General features: G+C 43.2%; 1 protein-coding gene and 1 long non-coding RNA gene across 9 annotated transcripts in view; one reads left to right on the plus strand and one right to left on the minus strand.

Moving 5' to 3' along the window:
• LOC138848940 (uncharacterized) overlaps window positions 1-16,243 on the plus strand; it is a 111,340-nt gene extending 95,097 nt beyond the window's left edge. Inside the window, exon 3 of the long non-coding RNA XR_011387149.1 lies at window positions 14,312-16,243. This is a non-coding gene — a long non-coding RNA (uncharacterized lncRNA). The remainder of the gene's footprint in view (window positions 1-14,311) is intronic.
• Window positions 1-22,195, minus strand: part of PARD3B (par-3 family cell polarity regulator beta) — a 1,151,792-nt gene that overhangs the window by 50,464 nt on the left and 1,079,133 nt on the right. The gene's annotated exons all lie outside the window — the stretch shown is intronic.

A 22,195-nucleotide genomic window follows, 5' to 3' on the forward strand; every position in this document is an offset into this window, starting at 1 on the left:
TTCTTCCACTGACATGTCTGCTTCTCATTTTTGGTCCATGTCATCTTCCACAGGGGTTATATCGACAGGTTTACACTGATCTTCCTGATTCCAATGTTGTCCCTGCTACTTATTCTCTTTGAAGTTATCAAGGGCCTTTTTTGTTTGGTTCATGGGTTTTGAAAAATGCCAATATGATCTAACCATTCTGTGTTCAAAAACCTTCAACAGGGTCGGCACAGTGGCTCACTTGGTTAATCCTCCACCTGTGGCGCCGGCATCCCATATGGACGCCGGGTTCTAGTCCCAGTTGCTCCTCTTCCAGTCCATCTCTCTGCTGTGGCCCAGGAAGGCAGTGGAGGATGGTCCAAGGGCTTGGGCCCCTGCACCAGCTTGGGAGACCAGGAAGAAGCACCTGGCTCCTGGCTTCGGATCAGCGCAGCACTGGCCATAGCAGCCATTTGGGGAATGAACCAATGGAAAGAAGACCTTTCAATCTGTCTCTCTGTCTCACTGTCTATAACTCTACCTGTCAAATTAAAAAAAAAAAAAAAAAGCCTTCAATGGCCTGAGGCCATGGGGGGGTGCAGTCAAATTCCTTTGCCTGTTATACAAGGTGCTATGCATCTTGCTGCTGCTTTATTTTAAATCCAATGTATGCATCTAGAATTTTAGCAGTTTTCTACTCTATTGCAATCATTTTTAAACTTGTCTTTCTTCCAACACAGATTAGACTGGAGAATCATGGAGATGAGGCCTGTATTTTAGGGAAGATTATCTCCTCTGTGCCTAGCTCAATGCCAGCATGTAGTACTGCTTACCTAAAAGTTTACAGAACTAATGATTCCATAAATGAAGAGTCAACTCTGTCTTCTCTCACCATCTCCTCCAACATGAGAGCCATAGATTGAACAACACTCAACAGCTCAACTTCTCAAAAGTCCTCTGCTCACCTGAGCTGCCCAGCTTATGCAAGTCACGGGTTCCTCTCGTCTGTCTTGAAAGAGGCTATCCTGTCTCCATCCCTTCTTTGCCCAGTGTGAGAAGAGTCATTAAAACTTTCCTTCTATGCATAAAGTACACTAAATTGAACTCTAATAGTCTTAAAGAGTTAATGTGCCTCCCTAAATGCCTTAATTTACTACCAGAGAGTAACTTAGGCACTCGGGAGAATCTGGCTCATTATTTAATAGCCAATAAGGCCAGCTGTTTCATTTCAAGAAATTAATGGTCTTTAAAACCTTTCCATATTGTACCAACTGCTCTTCTCGATGGAGAGCCAAGTGACTTTTATTAGTAAGGTTGATAAAACCCAAACCTCGTTACTCTTGCCGCAGCCTTCTCCCTAATACCAGTAGGGCCTTCAGGGACATCTGGTTATTTTTGTTTTACTCTCCCTGTTGATTCTTTGAGATACTTTCTTTGCTGGATTTTCTTTGGTTGCTCCCTTGGAGACTGCAAAAGGTGCTCCGCCAGCTGCACTCCATGGCCTGGCGACTTGACCCCCGGCCTTCTTGACTTCTTCAGTAAGAATGCCTTTCAGCATTAAGCCTAATTTGGCTGAGACAGTGAGCAGCTTGTTACCTTCAGGTTAGCTCCTTCCATCTTTAGCCACCTGAAATTACTCATGTGTTGAAGAAAAATTCACATTCAGGGGATGTTTTATGAAACCATCTTTCTCTTATTAATATCTCACCATTAGGCAAAAAGGTCAAAAAAAGAGGCTAGATTGGGCCACAAATCCATATTATGAGACAAAGATGGAGAATCCCGTAAATTTTTAGTTATTGATCAGTACTTTGTTTAAGGACATTTGGCTTTTAAGAACAAGAATGAATAAAATACATTTGCCTCCCACCAGCAGCTAACATTTCTAGTCTTTTCAAAGGCAAACTGTTGCTAATGGCACATGAATAGCCATATTACAATACCCTACATACATTAAGTGAATTATTTATCTAAATTATATTCGGCAGGGGTGGCTATAGGTTAATACTAATATTTGACTTTCTTTGGATTCACTGTGATTTTATGCTGCTATAATTTATGGTGAGATTGACATGGTACTTTTTGTTCTTGCCACTTGCTCATTCCCACGAATGATTCCTCTCCCTCTACTTGGTGGGGATGAGGACAGCATATTATTTTTCAAAAGCTAGGAAGAAACTAGAACGCATAAATCCTTTAGGTAACACTGTTGAACACACAGATATGGCCTCTGAAACTTAAGCAGGCTATATCTTTCTTTAACTTTTCCTTTCTTCTTGGTCTTAATTTTTTTTTAAGATATATTTGAGAGGCAGTGGGAGAGCAAGCAAGCGAGCAATCTTCCCTCTGCTGGTTTACTCCCCTAATGCCCTGGGAACCTGGCTGGCACAGTTTCTGCATTTCCCATGGCTAGTGGGTGTGATCGTGGGAGAGGAAGAATAGAGGCACACCCTGAAGAATCTGATGCCATTCAACCTACTTCCTGGGACTTAAAGGTTAAGAAGATTTTGATTCCTCTTTTTAAAAATTATTTAAGAAGGTCAGCGCCATGGCTCAATAGGCTAATCCTCCGCCTGTGGCACCGGCACCCTGGGTTCCAGTCCCTGTTGGGGCGCCGGATTCTGTCCCGGTTGCTCCTCTTCCTGTCCAGCTCTCTGCTGTGGCCTGGGAGTGCAGTGAAGGATGGCCCAAGTGCTTGGGCCCTGCACCCCATGGGAGACCAGAAGAAGCACCTGGCTCCTGGCTTTGGATCAGCGGTGCGCCGGCCGCAGCGGCCATTGGCGGGGGGGGGGGGGGTGAACCAATGAAAAAGGAAGACCTTTCTCTCTGTCTCTCTCTCTCTGTCTACTCTGCCTGTCAAAAAAAAAAAAATATTTAAGAAAGTGGTGAGACCATGCTTATATTCTTGCTGCACTATGGTCTTTTTAGTCTTCATTTGCTGACCTTTCATTTAGTGGCATATGAAGCTAAAAGAAGAAGGGTATATGTGTGTGTGTGTTTGTGGAAAATGAGACTGAGAGTGAAAGAGAAAGCATTCCCATCTACTGATTCACTCTACACATGCCCACAACGGGCAGTCCTGGGCCAGGCCAAGCTGGGAGCCAGGGCTTGCATTTGGATAACAGGACTTCAGCTACTTGAGCCATCTCTGGCTGCCTCTAGGAAGCCTGATTAGACAGCGGAACCAGGATTTGAACCCCAGCACTTTGATATGGAATGCAGGCATCCAAACCAGTGTTTTACCTGCCAGACCATACACATATCCAAGGTTTTATTCTCTTTATTTATTTTTTATTTATTTATTTTTTATTTTTTGACAGGCAGAGTGGACAGTGAGAGAGAGAGACAGAGAGAAAGGTCTTCCTTTGCTGTTGGTTCACCCTCCAATGGCCGCCACGGCCGGCGCGCTACTGCTGGCGCACCGTGCTGATCCGAAGGCAGGAGCCAGGTGCTTCTCCTGGTCTCCCATGCGGGTGCAGGGCCCAAGCACTTGAGCCATCCTCCACTGCACTCCTGGGCCACAGCAGAGAGCTGGCCTGGAAGAGGGGCAACCAGGACAGAATCCGGCGCCCCGACTGGGACTAGAACCTGGTGTGCCGGCGCCGCAAGGCGGAGGATTACCTAGTGAGCCGCGGCGCCAGCCTTTATTCTCTTTAAAAGCAGATCCAAAGGAGACATCAAGAATAGAATCATGAGGGTGTTTTAAAAATTTTGAAAAATAAATATTATCTTTTAATTCCATTTTTCATGAACTTTTTGAAGTTCCCTTATAAATGTATAGTCTGTGCTGTGTGGGACTGAAAGGTAGGCCATAACAAGATTTCTTGCTAAAACTATTACATATGCGTTGATATCAAAGACACACTTTAACTCAATAAGATTCTGTTTGGGAATTTTCTTCTCCTAAATTTGTACAAATGAAATATTCTCTGGGAAGGCATTGTTGTTCTTTTGCCATACAGAAACCACAATGTGAGAATTTTAAAAAATCTTTTTTTCCCCTAGAAAAAAAGATGTATTTATTTGAAAGGCAGAGTGAGAGAGTGAGCAAGCGAGCAAGAGAGAATCTCCCATCTGTTGGTTCACTCCCCAAATGCCTGCAACTGTCAGGACTGGTCCATGCTGAAGCCAGAAGCCCAGAACTCAATCCAGGTCTCTGATGTGGGTGGCGGGGGGCCTGAGCACTTCAGCCATCATTTGCCGCCTTCCCAAGCACTCAGCAGGGAGCTGGATTGGAAATCAGGCAGCTGTATGTGGAACCGGCACTCTAATATGGGATGTTGGTGTTGCAAATAGCAGCTTAGCTTACTGTGCTATGTGCTGGCCCCAAATACCTAACTCTTTAAGAACTGTTTATAGTAAATCCCCCTATGTTTTCAACTTACTGGGTCTCAACACTCTTACTCAAGGAATACCTTGGGAAAATTAATACACAATTAACAAACAATTTGGCTTGCAATTTCAGGGACCCTGAGAAGGCTTAGAAGCCCATCATTGGGTAATTTAGATATGCATAGGCCTCTCTTGTCATAGTTCCTTTGGGTCTACCCAAATTAACAACCATCCTGTTTTAAGATCAGTCTCCTTCCAGCAAAACCGCATCTCTTTCTCACAGAAATTTAAAGAGAAAAGAGCAGTGCCCAGTAAACACTGGACCTTATCAACCAGAGCTGAGGAACACAGAAATGCATGTTCCCAAGAGTTGCAGGCATATATGTCGGTTCAACAAGCACACTTGCTCATGGCAGAGAGGGTCAATTTGCCTGTCAGAAGTCAAGGAGAAGAGCACTTATCTTACAAGAGGAAGTGCCACCTTAAGAAAGAAGCTCACATAGGAGATCTTGAGTATTTCTGGTGCATTGAAGACCTGGTGCTGCATTATTCTAAGAGCCCAGCTCAGAACACTTCAGGCCTATCAGTAACTTCACATAGGTATTCCTCACTGGTTGATGTGCTGTGCAGGTATCTTTCATACTGTCAGAAGCCATGAGGCATGGACATCTAGACCGCAATGTATCCTTTTTGATAACATAGTTGATCATGTTTGGAACTATGTTAGTACAGTACATTACTGCTTATGATGGCATTTGTGTTCAAAGCATTCCTTCTATTGAAGTACTAATATCAATGAAATCATAAAAAAAAAAAAACAGAAGAGGGGTAGCATTTGGCACATTGGATACGATGCCACTTGGGACACCAACATGTCAATCTGGAGTACTTGGATTTGAATCCCAGCTCTCTTCCTGATCCCAGCTGCCTACTAATGTCGTGCCAGGCAGGAGATGGCTGGAGTAGTTGGGTACCAACCACTCCTATTAGACACCTGGATTAAGTGTCTGGATCCTGGTTTCAGTGTGGATTAGCCCAGCTGCTATGGGCATTAGGGAACTAAACCAGTGGATGGGAGATCTCCCTTTCTCCCTTCCTCCTTTCCTCCCTTCCTCCTTCCCTCCCTCCCTCCCTCCCTTCCTTAGATTTTATTTATTTATTTAACAGAGTTACAGACAATGAGAGGGAGAGACAGAGAGAAAAGTCTTCCATCGTTGGTTCAGTCCCCTAATGGCTGCAACAGCCAGAGGTGGGCCAATCTGAAGCCAGGAGCCAGGATATTCTTCTGGGTCTCCCCATGGGTACAGGGGCCCAAGTACTTGGGCCATCTTCTACTGATTTCACAGGCCACAGAAGAAAGCTGGGTCAGGAGAGGAGCAGCAGGGACTAGAACCGGCACCCACTGGGATGCTGGCGCCGCAGGCAGAGGATTAACCTTCTGCGCCACAGTGCTGGCCCCCTCTCTGCTTTTCAATCAAATCAAAAATAATAGAATTTAAATAGCTAGAAGAAAATTTGGACAAATATTTGTTTTTTTTTTTTATTTTCAAGTAATTTTATACACATGATTAACTCTATGTTAAGTAGAGTTCAACAAATATGAAAAAAACTGTTCAACAGTGGAGACCAGGGCTGTTCGAAGTCATCGTTTCACAAAGTGTCAATTTCACTTCTATAGGTTGCCTTTTAGGTGGTCTATTAGTTATCACAAATCAGGGAGAACATATGGTATTTGTCCTTTTGGAACTGGCTTATTTCACTAAGTATGATGTTTTCCAGTTTCATCCATTTTGTTACAAACGACTGGATTTCATTTTTTTTTTTTTACTGTGTCTAGTATTCCATGGTGTACATATCCCATAATTTCTTTATCCAGTCTTCTATTGATGGGCATTTAGGTTGATTCCATGTGTTAGCTATTATGAATTGCACTGCAATAAACATTGAGGTGCAGATCGCTCTTATATTTGCCAATTTAATTTCCCTTGTGTAAATTCCAAGGAGTGGTATGACTGGGTCATAGGTAGGGCTATATTCAGGTTTCTGAGGAATCTCCAAACTGACTTCCATAGTGGCTTTACTAGTTTGTGTTCCCACCAACAGTGGATTAGTGTGCCCTTTTCCCCACATCCTTGCCAGCATCTGTTGTTTATTGATTTCTCTATGAAAGCCATTCTATCCAGGGTGAGGTGAAACCTCATTGTGGTTTTGATTTGCATTTCCCTGATTGCTAGTGATCCTGAACATTTTTCATGTGTCTGTTGGCCATTTGGATTTCCTCTTTTGAAAAAAGTCTGATTAAGTCCTTTGCCCATTTCTTAACTGGGTAGTTTGTTTTCTTGAGTTTCTTGATCTCTTTATATATTCTGGATATTAATCCCTTATCAGTTTCATAGTTTGCAAATAATTTCTCCCATTCTGTCGGTTGCCTCTTCACTTTCCTGAGTGTTTCTTTTGCAGTACAGAGCTTGTCAATTTGATGTAATCTCAGTTGTCAATTTTGGCTTTGATTGGCAATGCCTCTGCAATCTTTTCCAAGAACTCTTTGCCTATGCCAATATCTTACAGGGTTTACCAAATTTTCTCTAATAACTTGATGGTACTGGGTCATAGATTTAGGTCTTTAATCCATATTGAGTGGATTTTTGTGTAAGGTGTAAGGTAGGGATCTTGTTTTATACTTCTGCACGCAGAGATCTAGTTTCCCCAGCACCATTTGTTGAAGAGAGTATCCTTGTTCAAGGGATTGATTTTAACTCCTTTGTCAAAGATAAAAGCATGGATTGATTTCTCGTGTTTCTATTCTGTTCCATTGGTCTATCCATCTGTTTTTGTACCGTACCAGGCTGTTTTGATTACAATAGCCCTGTAGTAGGTCTTGAAATTTGGTATTGTGATGCCACTGGCATTGTTTTTATTGCATAGGATTGCTTTAGCTATTTAAGGTCTCCTGTGTTTCCTTATGAATTTCAGCATCACTTTTTCTGTATCTGAGAAGAACGTCCTTGGTATTTTAATTGGTATCACATTAAATCTGTTAACTGCTTTCAGTAGTATGGACATTTTGATGATATTGATTCTTCCAGTCCATGAACATGAAAGATTTTTCCATTATTTTTGTGTATCTTCTTCTATTTCTTTCTTTAATGTTTTTGTAATTCTCATTGCAGAGATCTTTGACATTCTTGGTTAAAGTTATTCCAAGGTATATGATTTTTTTGTAGCTGTTGTGAATGCGATTGATCTTAGTTCTTTATCAGCTATGGAACTGCCTGTACAAAGGCTATGGATTTTTATGTGTTGATTTTATAACCTGCCACTTTACAAAACTCTTTTATGAGTTCCAGTAGTCTCTTAGTGGAGTATTTTGGATCCCATATTTATAGAATTGTGTCATCTGCAAATGGGGATAGTTTGACTTTCTCCTTCCCAATTTGTATCCCTTTGATTTCTTTGTCTTGTCTGATGGTTCTGGCTAAAACTTTCAGGACTATATTTAATAGCAATGGTTAGAGTGGGCATCCTTGTCTGGTACTGGATCTCAATGGGAATGGTTCTAATTTTTCCCCATTCAATAGGATGATGGCCATGGGTTTGTTATAAATTGCCTTGATTGTGTTGAGGAATGTTCCTTTTGTACCCAATTTGCTTAGAGATGTCATCATGCAAGGGTGTTGTATTTTTTCAAATGCTTTTTCTGCAGATAATCATATGATTTTTGTTCTTCAGTTTGTTACTGTGATATATCACATTGATGATTTATGAATGTTGAACCATCCCTGCATACCTGGGAAAAATCCCATTTGAGGCTGGCGCCGTGGCTCAATAGGCTAATCCTCCTCCTGCGGCGCCGGCACACCGGGTTCTAGTCCCGGTCAGGGCACTGGATTCTGTCCCGGTTGCCCCTCTTCCAGGACAGCTCTCTGCTATGGCCTGGGAGTGCAGTGGAGGATGGCCCAAGTCTTTGGGCCCTGCACCCACATGGGTGACCAGGAGAAGCACCTGGCTCCTGCCTTCAGATCAGCGCAGTGCGCCGGCCGCGGTGGCCATTGGAGGGTGAACCAATGGCAAAAAGGAAGACCTTTATCTCTGTCTCTCTCTCTCTCACTATCCACTCTGCCTGTCAAAAAAAAAAAAAAAAAATCCCATTTGATCCTGGTGAATGATCTTTCTGATGTGATTTGTTGGATTCAATTGGCCAGTATTTTGCTGAGGATTTTTGCATCTATGTTCATCAGGTAAATTGGTCTGTAGTTCTCTTTCACTCTTGTATCTTTTTCACATTTAGGAATTACGGTGATGCTGGCTTCATAGAAAGAATTTGGGAGGATTCTCTCCCTTTCAATTGTTTTGAATAACTTGAGAAGATTGGAGTTAGTTCTTTAAATGTCTGGTAGCATTCAGCGGTGTAACCAACCAATTCTGGGCTTTTCTTTGTTGGGAGGGGCTTTGTTACTGATTTAATTTCCTTCTTGGTCATTGGTCTATTTAGGTTTTCTATGTCTTCATGGCTCAACTTACGTAGGTTGTATGTGTCCAGGAATCTATCCATTTCTTCTAGGTTTCCCGGTTTGTTGTCATATAGCTCTTTGTAGTAATTTCTGATAATTCTCTTTATTTCTGTGGTGTCTGTTGTTACATTTCCTTTTTCATTTATAATTTTGTTCATTTGGATCTTCTCCCTCTTTTTTTGGTTAGTTGGACTAATGGTGTATCGATTTTTCTTATTATTTTCATAAATCTAGCTTTTTGTTTTGCTGAACTTTAGTTTTATTTCAATTTTTTTAATTCGTTCTCTAATTTTAATTCTTTTCTCCTAATGGATAAATATTTGTATCATAACAGTAGATAAGTTTTTCCATATATAACAACAAACCATAAGGCAAAAGATGAATGTTGGAGCCAGAATTGTAACACACTATGTTAAGCCGCTGCCTATGATGCCATCATCCCATATCAGAATGTGGGCTTCAAGTCCCAGTAGCTCTGTTTCCAACCCAGCTCCTTGTAATGTGCCTGGGCATGCCGTGGAAGATGGCCAAAGTACTTGGGCCCCTGACAGACCTGTGGGAGACCTGAGTGGAGTTCCATGTACCTGGTTTCAGCCTGGTCCTTGTGGCCATTAGGGATACAAACCAATGGATAGAAAATCTCTTTCTCTGTGTCTCACTCTCTGTGTTACTCTAGTTTTCAAATATAAAATAAATTTTTAAAAATAGATGATTTAACATAGAAAATTATAAATTTTTATTTATCAAAAATATAATGCTAAGTTAAATCATTTTAAATATGACAAAGTATAAGAAGAACTCTACTAAATGAAGAAGAAAACAATAATACCTAGACAGAGTATCTAGGTGCAGGTAAGCTCTAAGAGTCTGATCAAAATTCAAACTTCGAGCTCGTGCTGTGGTATAGTAGGCTAAGCTTCTGCCTGCAGTGCCAGCATCCCATATGGACACTGGTTTGTTTCTCTGCTGCTCCTCTTCCGATCCAGCTCTCTTCCTTTGGCATGGGAAAACAGTGGAAGATGGCCCAAGTGCATGGGCCCCTGCACCCACATGGGAGATCTGGAAGAAGCTCTTGGCTTTGGATTGGCCAAGTTCCAGCTCTTGTGGTCATTTGGGGACTGAACCAGTGGATGTAAGACCTTTCTCTGTCTTTTCATCTCTCTCTGTGTTAACTCTACCTCTCAAATACATAAATAAAATATTTAAAAAAAAGAAAAATTAAATCTCACTAAGAGTAAATTAATTACAAAATAAAAGAATTACAATGTTTGTGATCATAATTGTTATTGTTTAACAGATTAGATTGACATAGGTTTTTTTTTTTTTTAAAGATTTATTTTATTTATTTGAAAAGATAGAGTTACAGAGAAGAGGTAGAGACAGAGAGAGAGGTCTTTAATCTGCTGGTTCACTCCCCAAATGGCTGCAGTGGCCAAAGCTGAGCCAATCTGAAGCCAGGAGCCAGGAGCTTCTTCAGGGTCTCCCACATGGGTGCAAGAGCCCAAGGACTTGGGCCATCCTCTAATGCTTTCCCAGGTCATAGCAGAGAGCTGGATCAAAAGTGGAGCAGCCAGGACTCGAACCGGTCCCCATATGGGATGCCTGTACTGGAGGTGAAAGCTTTACCTGCCATGCCCCAGCATAGGCCCCCTGACATAGGTTTTTAAAAATGACTTATATTCAGTGCTGGTGAGAGTGTATTGGTACAACTCTTTTGGAGGTGAATCTGGTAATAAATATCAGGCATTTAGAAAATATCCATGTTCTTTGACCTGGTCATTATGTGCTAGGAATTTATCCTGCAATGCTTGACTTACTGTTCTAAGAAGATGAACCTATGCGTCTTAATGGAGGTGAATGTGACTGATCTAGATTTATGGGTTTCATAGATACAACACTGTTATCTTAGCATAAAGCCTAATGCTAAGTTGAGAGAGTGGGGACTGCAAGAGCCACATAACCAGGGCCAAAGAACTGGCACCTGCATTTGGCCAACTTCCTACTGTTTTAAATGGAGCATAGGTGGCATGCTGAAACGCACATGAAGTTTATAATCACGATCATGAAGAAAGTCAGTGCTGACACTCAAGCCACCATCATTCATGAATGGGTGTGCTTGAATTAGAAATCTTAGTATTGAATTCCCATTTCCTTATTTTTTTTAAAGATTTATTTATTTATTTGAAAGAGTTACACAGAGAGAGAAGGAAAGGCAGAGAGAGAGAGAGAGAGAGAGAGAGAGAGAGAGAGAGAGGTCTTCTATCTGCTGGTTCACTCCCTAGATGGATGCAGTGGCTAGAGCTGTGCCTATCTGAAGCCAGGAACCAGGAGCTTCTTCCAGGTCTCCCACACAGGTGCAGGGGCCCAAGTACTTGTGCCATCTTCTACTGCTTTCCCAGGCCATCGTAGAGAGCTGGATTGGAAGTGGAGTGGCCAAGACTCAAACCGGGTCCACGTGGGATGCTGGCACTGCGGGTGGCGGCCTTACCCTCTATGCCACAGTGCAGGCCCCTGAATTTGCATTTTCTTAAGGATTTCCATACTCTCAGGGGTGCCCCAGAGGTTTTTTGGATGCTGTTCTGAGCATCGGGTAGACATACAGTAACTTGTCAGAGACCTCACAGCATCTTGGTGGATTGTATATTTGCAGCAAAGAGAAACCTGAAAGATGTCTCCCAGGGGTGCTCTCTTGGGATGCTCTGTTGATGCTGTTGGTATTCATTGTGCTTCAAACGAGACAGGGCCAATCCACAGAACACCTATTTCAAAATGAATGTACAGGCACCCAGAGTGGCTGGGGCTGCTGAATTATGTATTTTTCTCTCATGAGAGGCAACTGGGCCTGATCTGCTTGGACCCAGGGACTTTGCACTCACTGGTTACGGCAGCGCAGCTGTGCCCTGCTCATCACATCAGCACTTACAGCCCACTGTGGTCCTCAGGGTAAGCCCTTGTGCTTTTTGGCTTGAGGCTTTCGATCACCCACATACTGGACATGCAGCAGTGTTGGTGTGTCAGGAGGAGCCCTTAGTCAGTGGTGAATGGGACCTGGAAGGAAAATGCCTCGGCACCCTTGCCCCCCGTGGGGGAGAAGGTGCATTCCACACCATTCCAGAGGGCCCATCCGAACTGATGGGCCCATTTTCATTGCCTGCAGTGGCGGCCTCATTGTTTAAAAATAAATAATATTTGAAAAGCAGAATTACAGAGAGAGGGAGAGACAAAGAGAGAGAGAGAGAGAGAGAGATCTTCCATTGCTAGTTCACTCCCCAAATGGCCATGATGACTGGGGTTGGGTCAGGCCAAAGCCAGGAGCCTGTAACTCACTCCTCGTCTGCCACATGGGTTCAGGGGCCAAAGTACTTGGGCTGTCTTCTGCTGTTTTTCCAGGTGCGTTAGCAGGGAACTAGATCGGGAAGTGAAGCAGCCAGGTCTCAAACTGGCACCTACATGGGATGTCAACTTTGCAGGTGGCAGCTTTGCTTGCTCTGCCAGAATGCCGGCCCCATGACCTGCTCATCAGTGTACTCCATCCCGGCTCCCTTCCCTTCCTCACTCTCTTTGCAGTGCTTCCCGGGATCATGTCCCAGATAAAATCACTTCCATTCAAATCCTTGCCTCAGGGTCTGCTTCTGGAGGAATCTGGCCTAGGATCCCAGAATGAGGACTTTTTACTTTAGAATTTTTACTAGAAAATTATAGGAACTTCGAATATTCTTGGCTGCTGCTGCTGCTGTTCTTACAACAAGAATACGAGGAACTCTCTAAATTCTTTATCCAAACTTAACAGTTCTTTCCATTTTACCCCATTTAATTTATCGATCTTCAGTTTGTTTCCTTCCTCTATCCTTTTGCTTCCTCTCTATATACACACTTGCACATGCACACTCATCCCCATATTATTATACATATGTACTAATATTTCCTGAGCCAAGTGAGAGCCAGTTGGACACTCATACCTCAAACCTTCCAGTACGCATATCTGAAGATCAAGGGCATTGTGTTTTATAAGCACAGTGCAGTTATCCAAATGAGTCCCACTCTTTCTTCTTTCCCTTATGCTGATGCGCTATGAGGTCAGAGATATGCTTAGTCACAGGATGCCAGATGATATTAAGTCACAGATTTTTCCTCCTTGAAAAAGCTATTTCCAGAATGAAACGACACAGACAGTGATAGATAAGCCTCTGCTGTCCCTGTGCACAGAGGAGCCATGTCATAACCAAGGACTGGCGCCTGGACTTTGCAGTGTGCACTGTCTCCCTGCCTCTTTCTGCGCTTGAGACTCTGTGGTTTATTACATCACCACCCTGATTTGCCCTGCGGGCTTTTGTTCACTTTTCCCGACTGCACATTTGTCTCACATCCAGGATCAGCCACTGCAGTTCCCATCCACACTGAGCCCTCTCTTCGGCACATTTCAGTGGTCTCCTCTGAAAAGCAGGTGCTTAAATCTAACATATCCCAAGTCACGCTCACGGTCTCTTGCCCTCCAAACCCAGTCCTCCCTGAGCATTTTCTGTCCTGGGGAATGGCAGCAGCACCTACGCTGGGGTGTGTGGATCCATTCTTGACAGCTGGTTTCACTTACCCTTCACACCCGACAAGCAATCCATCATCCAGTCCTGTCAGTCCTCTCCACCCCCTCTCTCCAGCTCTGCTGTTATCCCCACTGCCCTTGTAGGCACTCCCAACATCTCCTCCCTGAACCGCAGCAAACACCTTTGAACTGGTCTGCGTGCAATCACGCCTGCCTCCAAACCACCCTGGAGCTGGAAAACAGTTTGAAACAGAAACCTGACCATGTCACCCTCCTACTGAAAATTCATCAAAGCTTTCTAATGAGTCTTTGAGTAAATACAAACATCCTTAACTTGACCACCCACGGTGCGACTCCTACCCACCTTTCCTTCTCAGCTCTTGCGTCTCTGTCCGAACCACACAGCCTTCTTTCAGTCTCTGTTCGTCAGGCTTTCTCCTACCATAAGGCACATAACTCTTCCTGTCTGGAATATTCCTTATTCCTTCTCTTGAACCTCCTTAAGACTGTTACTCATATCTCCCTCCCTCCTCCCTCTCTCCCTCCCTCTCTCCCTCCCTTCTCCTTCTCTCCCTCTCTCCCTCTCTTCTTCTTCCCTCCCTCTCTCCCTCCCTTCCCCTTCCCTCCCTCTCTCCCTCCCTATATTTGGTCCACTTTCACATTATATTTTCTTGAGCCACCTAAATCAACCTCTGCTCTGGTAAGCAGAAGAGTCACATTTTTTGTTCTCTTTCTGATTGTACAATTCTCTTGTCCACTAGATTTTAAGCTCCAGAGGGCAGGAACTGTGTCTGTGTGGACTTACTCTACCCCTCAGAACCTACAGGGTGTATTGAATTTAGTAGGTGGTCAATACACATAGTTGTTGAATAAAGCAATAAAGAAGGGCAAGGACTTAATTGCATAGATAGCACTGATGGCCTTTTTTTTGTTGTTGTTCATTTTTTTTTCTTCAAATTAGATATGAGAGGAGTGACCGGAAAAAAGACACACAGGAATTCAAGCTGTTGACAAGGTGGTAACAGAAGAAACTTGTCTCTAACAGAGCCCCAGAAGGCAGTCATCACATTATCTTGGCCACACTACAGTACAGGCAGCACATTCGGAAATTACTCATATAAAACATTGGCTAGGAGTTCCACCTTCTACATGGACCTGATTTTGATGTTGGAACAAGCTGTGAAGGGGTTTTACATGGACCGGACCATTTAGTATAAATTGTCAAAGGTACCAACACATCAATGGAAAGAGACCAAGACTCCTGATACAAACTCCAACCTGATTTTACAAGATTGTTTCCATGAAAGAAACTTCACTGTGGCAAATTCCTTTTCAAAATAGCTCAACATGCTTATTTTCCATCTTAAATCTCTGCCACAACAATTATAGCTCTTTCCAGTACCTTGTAAAAACCAGGCTGTCAGACACTGTCATTTCTGGACCTGGCTCTGTATATGCCTCTGCTACATACAAGCAATTAGTGGGCAGAAACCTTATCTGAACAGTCACCACCCTGTCTTCACTTTCAAGCAATGGCCAAGTTGAAAGGGAACTAATGATGCCTCAGAGTGTGTTGGCCGTGGAGAGTGGCCAACAAGAATTGCCAGGTTCCTACCTATTTAACATGTCATTCCCCGTTCAACCAGAAGGGTCAGTTCTGAACACTGACTGTCAAGTGGGACAACCCTGCTCTGGGACGAGCCCCAGCCGCTTTTCTCCAGGCTTAATTGATGACTTGGAATGTGCAAGAGCACATTCCGAGGGCTGCTCTTTTGTACCAACCCTTCACGCATTTGTAGCACAAATGTTTGCCTTTGCTGGCAATAATGGAGCTGGACCGAGGTGATTGCTGGCACAGTGGCTGAGGTCGTGGGGCCTGTGTCACACGAGATCCAGGGCACAGATGGGCTCGTGTGGCACTGCCGTGGTACGTGACTGCCAAAGCTCTCTTTTCTGGACTTGAAGCAGCAGAGTCGGTAGACGTAATCCCTCCACAGTTAATCTGGCATTTGCATCTCCGCCACGTCCCTTAAGGATCTGCCAGAACTATATGATGAAAGAACCAATGATACTTTCCTGGCTACGAAAGTTGCTGATGTGGAACTGGTATATATGCATATATATTTTGACTCACTAGCATAACACAGAGGCAGTCTTAGCAAAAAAATATATATATATATTTAACAGTGCCCATATATATATATATATATATATATATATATATATATATAAAAGCTATTTTGGCTAGAAGGTGGCATTTTAGTATGTTAAGGGGACTTTTGTGGTTCACACTGTTCTTAGTGGTTTTGAGTGCCTGCTAGGGGACTGCTCATTTTAATGTCCCTGAGTTATATACTACTGTGATTTAGAGTAAGATCAGCACAGTGAGGGCTGCCTCAGTAAAGAATGCCATTGAGGGCTTCTTTCCCAGCTGTCTACAGTGAGGCTGGCACAAGGTAACCGGATGTAGTGGAGAGCCCTGAGGAGTCAGAGGTGGGAAGACCTGGATTGAATCCAAAGCTTGCTACTAATCCTGTGTACAATCTTGGCCACACCACTTTGCATTATGCTCCTCCGTTTCTTCATTCATAAAAAGGGATTTCAGGATTGTTACTAGAAATAAAGGAGGTGACATGTTTAAAGTACCCATCAGGGTTCTTAGAGCATAGTAAATATTCAACAAATGTTGGTTCCTTCCCCCAGGCCCCTTTAAACCTGCAAGGGCTGTGCAGAGCGAAAGCTTGAGCTGGGAATTCACGCACACAGGGTATGTAGCCACTGTGCCCAGAGAGCCCTTCCTATCACTGCCTTATTCATTCTCCCAATAGAAACCCAATAGTTGTTATAAGGACAACATATCCAGCTGGTTTTACACAGGGAATATTTATCACAATGATGCAAGAATAAAAAGCTAAGTGATTCAAAAGTATTTTTCCCTTTTTTTTGCATAAATTCTCTACTATTTATCTTATATATTTTATTGTTTTTCCATAATCTGCAGGTTTCAATATTTTCTGATTTTCTGGAGCCCTAAAAGACATATACAATAAATGTGAGAGTATTTTTTAATATGGCCTAATATATCTTCCATCCCATGGACTCATTCCAACCCACTGGTCAGTGCCATTGGGTCAGTGAAATAAAATTAAAAAGGCCCTAGAAACCAGAAAGATCTGGGCTTTTAATTCTGATTCTGTCACTCTGAGGATGGAGTTTATCTTTTTACTACAGGAGCATCATCATGGCAACTACCCAGTGGATGGTGGGGATAAAACGATACAATGCATGTTTACTACCTCGAGTTAAGTACTCAGCACATTTTGTAACTTCTTCCCTTTGCCTTATTGTTCTTTGATTTTCTTTTTAAGTACAATTGACTAGTTGAATAATAAATATAACATCTTTGACGTAATTTTCATGCAGATTTTGGTATATAAAATGGAAAAGAAACACAGTGATTTTACTGTTAAATATCCTTGTTGAATAATATGTATCCATGCATTTGGTGAAGACTAATTTTTTTTCCAAGATGCTCCCATGTTTTCCTGATGTAACATCAGTTAAAGTCACCACAAGCATGGGCCTCACAAGCATACAAATCAGATATTATAATGAATTGGCATGCTTGGTTTCTTCAGTGTTCTTGCCTGCAGTAGGTTAATATTAGAACACTTGTACCCAGCAAAACCAGGAACTTGAGCCAATGGACAGTAGCAGATTGCTGGGAATATACAAAAGCCAGGGAATGGTGGGTCCAAATGAGAGCGTGCTTCGTACAAGAGAGTGAAGCTCTGCTAAGAAATCACTACTGTAATTCCAGGGCACTGAGCTTTGGGAGGCAGATGGTGGGATGGCAGTAAAATAGGAAAACATGCAGAACTATCAAAGAGTATGAGAAATACGAAAGAAATGCTCTAAATTAAGCAGATGCCTAGGCACAAAACAGTCTTCTTTTGGCTGGAGAATGGGAAAATAAACGCTAAAACTCCTTTAAATATGTTCGAGAGGGAAAACATGGAAGTCAGCGAGCTTAATATATTTCAAGTCCAAGGTAATGTCGGATTTGGCACTCTTGAAATAGCAGGCACATACTCTTCCTCTACAGAGAGTACTTGGCTACAAATATGTAACAGTTTAGAATTTTCTATGGAAAGTGAGATAAAGAGCAAAAAATCTATGGAATTTAATATATTTGGCCCATCAAGATTCAGTTAAAATTACTTTGGGGATATCAGTACTATAATGGGCCTTAACATGTTTTAAATCACTAATATTCTAACTAAACTCATAATGGAGGCCTTTGACTGAATAATTAATATCAAATATTCTAACTGGCATCAAGGATATATTGGCTATGAGGAAATGATGAAAAGTTTGATTAAAATGGACTTTTATCCAAGGAACTAAGTGACATAAAAATGATATGGCAGTAGCATTAACCCCCTGATCTCAGCTGTTTGGCATCTTAAAGTGATATTATATGCTAAGGCGTTTTGCATTTTCAGGAAGTTTGAGTTGACAATGGAGACATCTTAATCTCACGAAGAATTAAATCACTGCTAATTCATCATTTTGTCCTCAGCCCTGAGACTGAGCGGGTGTTGGGGTGGGGGTTTTGGGGGGAGGGTGGGAAGTCAAACCAGCTGCCGACTTGCCTGGGAAGGGAACTACAGAAGAGATTTGCTACCTAGGGCATATGAGGAGAAAAGACAGGAAAGCTGAACTGGGTGAGGTAAAAGAACTTTGTTGATTTTCAAAAGGCACTAAACCTTGTCACCTGTGGCTGTAGAAGAGACGATCTGGACAGGTTCTTCAGCTCATCTGCGTTCTCCTGCAGAAGGAGAACCAGGGTCTTAGCCACCTGCACGGAAAGTTGGCTCTGCACAGTGAGGAAGGCTGCTGGGATAAAGCTGCAGCACCAGGGAGGTAGGGTGACTGAGCATGACTCACACTACGTGCGACTGTGAAGGACGCGGGCCTCTGTCTGAATGAAGGCTTAGTGAGAAGAGAGCTGAGACGCCTCTGACCGCAGTAGGACATTCCGCCAGCCACCATGATGGCAGGGAGCCGTCCATGACATCTCCGGAAGTCTCTCACGTGATCGCTTTAAGATGCCAAACAGCTAACGTCATGGGATAGTGCTACTGCTGTATCATTTTTATGTCACTTGGTTCCTTGCATAAAAGTCCACTTGAGTGAAATGTTTCATCATTTCCTCATATCCATCGTATCTTGTTGCCAGTCAGAATATTTGAGCATGGGGCTGGCTCCCTGGCTCACTTGGTTAATCCTCCGCCTGCAGCGCCAGCATCCTATATGGGAGCCGGGTTCTAGTCCCAGTTGCCCCTCTTCCAGTCCAGCTCTCTGCTGTGGCCTGGGAAGGCAGTGGAGGATGGCCCAAGTGCTTGGGCCCTGCACCCGCATGGGAGACCTGGCTTCGGATAGGCATAGCTCTGGCCATAGAGGCCATTTTGGGAGGTGAACCAATGGAAGGAAGACATTTCTGACTCTCTCACTGTCTAACTCTGTCAAATTAAAAAAAAAGAATATTTGAGCATCAAGTATCTTACATGAAGCATCAAACTGTCTTTGGAGCAGAGAGAAGTTAACCAGCACTCCATGTAGCCTAATGAGTACTTCTATATCCCAGATGGCCAACCACCACCCACCCACACCTAGACACACACACACTCGCACCCTGATAGACCTAACAACTGGTAACTCAAGTTTTCATTGAACACATTGAATTACTACCTAGATTATCGCAGCATGACTGGAAATCTTTACAGAACTTGAATGTGACTGCCGTCTACTTAGCAAGTGCTATAAAATAATGCAAGGTCAGCAAAGAAAAACTCAATAGTGACGACCAGAACAAAAGTTAGCTAGGGGAGAGGACAAGAGAAATCTGAGGAGAGTGTCTCTCAGCAGCCAAGGGGATAATAGAAAAGGACACAGAAGCTGCCTAGACAAAATCTGGGAGGAATAACAGTATGGAGTAGACAGTGTCCATCTTGCAAGCTTCAGAGTGAGCCATGTACTTGCAATTGGAGTCTTCCTGAGGATGGGCAAGAGAATACACAGATAGGAAAGCTGAAACCAACAGCAATGTTCAAGTGCAAGTATGCTCTCATGGCATGTTCTTCTGATCTGAACACAGTCATATTCAATATGAAAACACTGGGAACACACTTAGAAAGCAAATTTATTTTGGGTTCCTAGGCAGCAAGCATAAGCTGTTTGCTCCTTCTAAAGTTGCTCTTTCTATCCAGAATCGGCTCTAGTATGTTGCTTCTAATTATACAGCCAAGTAGAAAGCTGCTTGAGATGTTCAGAGATGATTTGTTTTCTCCTAAGTAACAATGTTACTGTGACCCAGATTACATAAGACTGAAAGTTGAGTGGATGTTTCTGTAATGGATATGACATCACTTAGACTACTTTTATCTTACATCGGAGTTCCTGGGTTTGAGTCCTAGCCTCCTGCTAATATGCACCCTGGGAGGCAGCAGATGATGGCTTAAGTGCTTGGGTCCCTGGCACCTGTGTGGGAAACCTGGATGGAGTCTCTGGTTAATGACTTTGGCCTGGCCCAGTCCCAGCTATTGAGGGTGTTTGGGGAGTGAACTAGTAGATGAGAGATCACTCTCTCTAATCTCTCTCTGGTTCTCTGTGTGTATGTGTATGTGTCTAATTTTGGTTAAAAAAACTATGACTAGAAACCAAATACAGCCTGAGGAGGCCTTTTGTCCTTCATTGCTCTCAGCAGAGGAAGTCTTTGTCTCTGTAGGCCTGTTCAAGCACCTCACTCCAGAAGATGCATTGTGATCATTTTTCTTTTGCATGGGTATTATCCTTAATCTGGAAGAGCCAAAGCACCAATTTGCAGACTCTACTTTTTCAACTCTCAGAAGTGTTTTAACAAAACAGGATTCTCTTTTTGATAGCAAAGTACATTGCTTAATGTTCACCCAGCAATTACGCTTTAAACTGTTCATATTTCACATGAAGGACCCCAGGGAACGAGGAAAAAATTGATTTTATGACGGCATTACAGAGATGGTTGAGAGGCATTACTTAACCTGGATATTCGTAATGTTCTGTGTCATATACAAAGATGAATACGACATAGTCCCTGTCCTCAAAGGCACTTACAGTTTAGTGAGAAAGATGAGCAGGTGAGCCAATATTCTGAGGGAATATGAAAATCACAGAGTATGCATGTGACATGGAACCAGACAATCGTAACTGCAGTTGGTAAGTGGGCTGACTTGCTGCCAGACTGCTTGAGTTCAAATCCCAACTCATCCTCTTTTGAGCCATTGACTTGGGCAGTTTTACTCAATCTTTCTAAGCCTGTGCCTCTGCTTATAAAGTGGTGGTAACAATAGGGTTACTTTTGATTTACAGGATTGCTGTGAGTATTAGTAAGCCAGTAAATGCAAAGCAGTTGGAATGGTGCCTGGCACAAAGTAAGTGCTCAATAATAGTGTACTAATTCCAGGGAAAAGATATATTCTCATGGAAAAATAATTACTTATATTGGAAAACTTTGTCCTAAAATAAATTCAAGAAAATTTGAAAGGATTTTTTTCTTATAACTCATCTGTTATAAAAACAAAATCTATTCTAAACTGGATACCAATGTATTAAAAAGCTCCTATATAAATGGTCCTGTTAGGTGACTGGCAAAAAAATGATGAGTCAAAACAAAGGCCTGTATTTCAAGTAACTTATAAAACAGTAGGGGTGGCCGGTGCCGCTGCTCACTAAGCTAATCCTCCGCCTTGCAGCGCTGGCACACCGGGTTCTAGTCCTGGTCGGGGCACCGGATTCTGTCCTGGTTGCCCCTCTTCCAGGCCAGCTCTCTGCTGTGGCCTGGGAGTGCAGTGGAGGATGGCCCAAGTGCTTGGGCCCTGCACCCCATGGGAGACCAGGAGAAGTACCTGGCTCCTGACATCGGATCAGCGCGGTGTGCTGGCCACAGCGCGCTGGCTGCGGCGGCCATTGGAGGGTGAACCAACGGCAAAGGAAGACTTTTCTCTCTGTCTCTCTCTCTCACTGTCCACTCTGCCTGTCAAAAAAACCCAAAAAAACAAACAAAAAACAAAAACAAAAAAACACAGTAGGGGTGAAAAGAGAAGTGAAGAATCATAATCTAACACAGGGTGTTTTCAGTGGCACTGGAAAGGTGTCAAGTGTCATAGAAGCTAATAGGAAGAGCCAAAGAGAGACAACTTGGGATTTGGCATGGGGAATTTGAGGGATTCTGTGTTGGAAGGATGGATGTGTCAGGCAGGCAGTTGATGGAGCTGGGGTAATTATAAGAGTGAGATAAGAAAGCTATACAATATTGCTGGACTCCTCATCACAGTGCTGACAAGTGAATCCATAGGAATGCAGGAGACCATTCGGAGAGAATCCACACCAAGGAAAGGGTCTGGAGCAGAAGCAGGTGGAAGGATCCTCAGAAGCCTGGCACTCGGGACTATGGTATGGTTGGGTGGAAATAGAACTACCATGGAAAGGCCACTTTTTCCTGGGGAAACTGAATCAAGTGGGTCCTCATAGCTGTGTGTTTAGCACTGCCCCATCCCGAGCCAGCAGATGTATCTTAGCAATAGCTCAGGAGCTGTTTGCACAGTGTCTGCCCCGTGAGTTACAGTATCATGCTCAGCCTTCCACATTGGTTATGGCCTCTGCCACTGAGGCAATCCAAGTCTTGTTGGACAGGGTATCTAGCCTCTTGCCTAGACCGAAGTCCACGTTCTGTGTCCTTTATCTGAACTTCCTCTCTATAAGAATTCCTGTCCCCAGTCTGTTCACTAGGGTAGCTTATCACTCA

This window comes from Oryctolagus cuniculus, chromosome 3 (assembly GCF_964237555.1).
Source record: "Oryctolagus cuniculus chromosome 3, mOryCun1.1, whole genome shotgun sequence".
NCBI lineage: Eukaryota > Metazoa > Chordata > Mammalia > Lagomorpha > Leporidae > Oryctolagus > Oryctolagus cuniculus.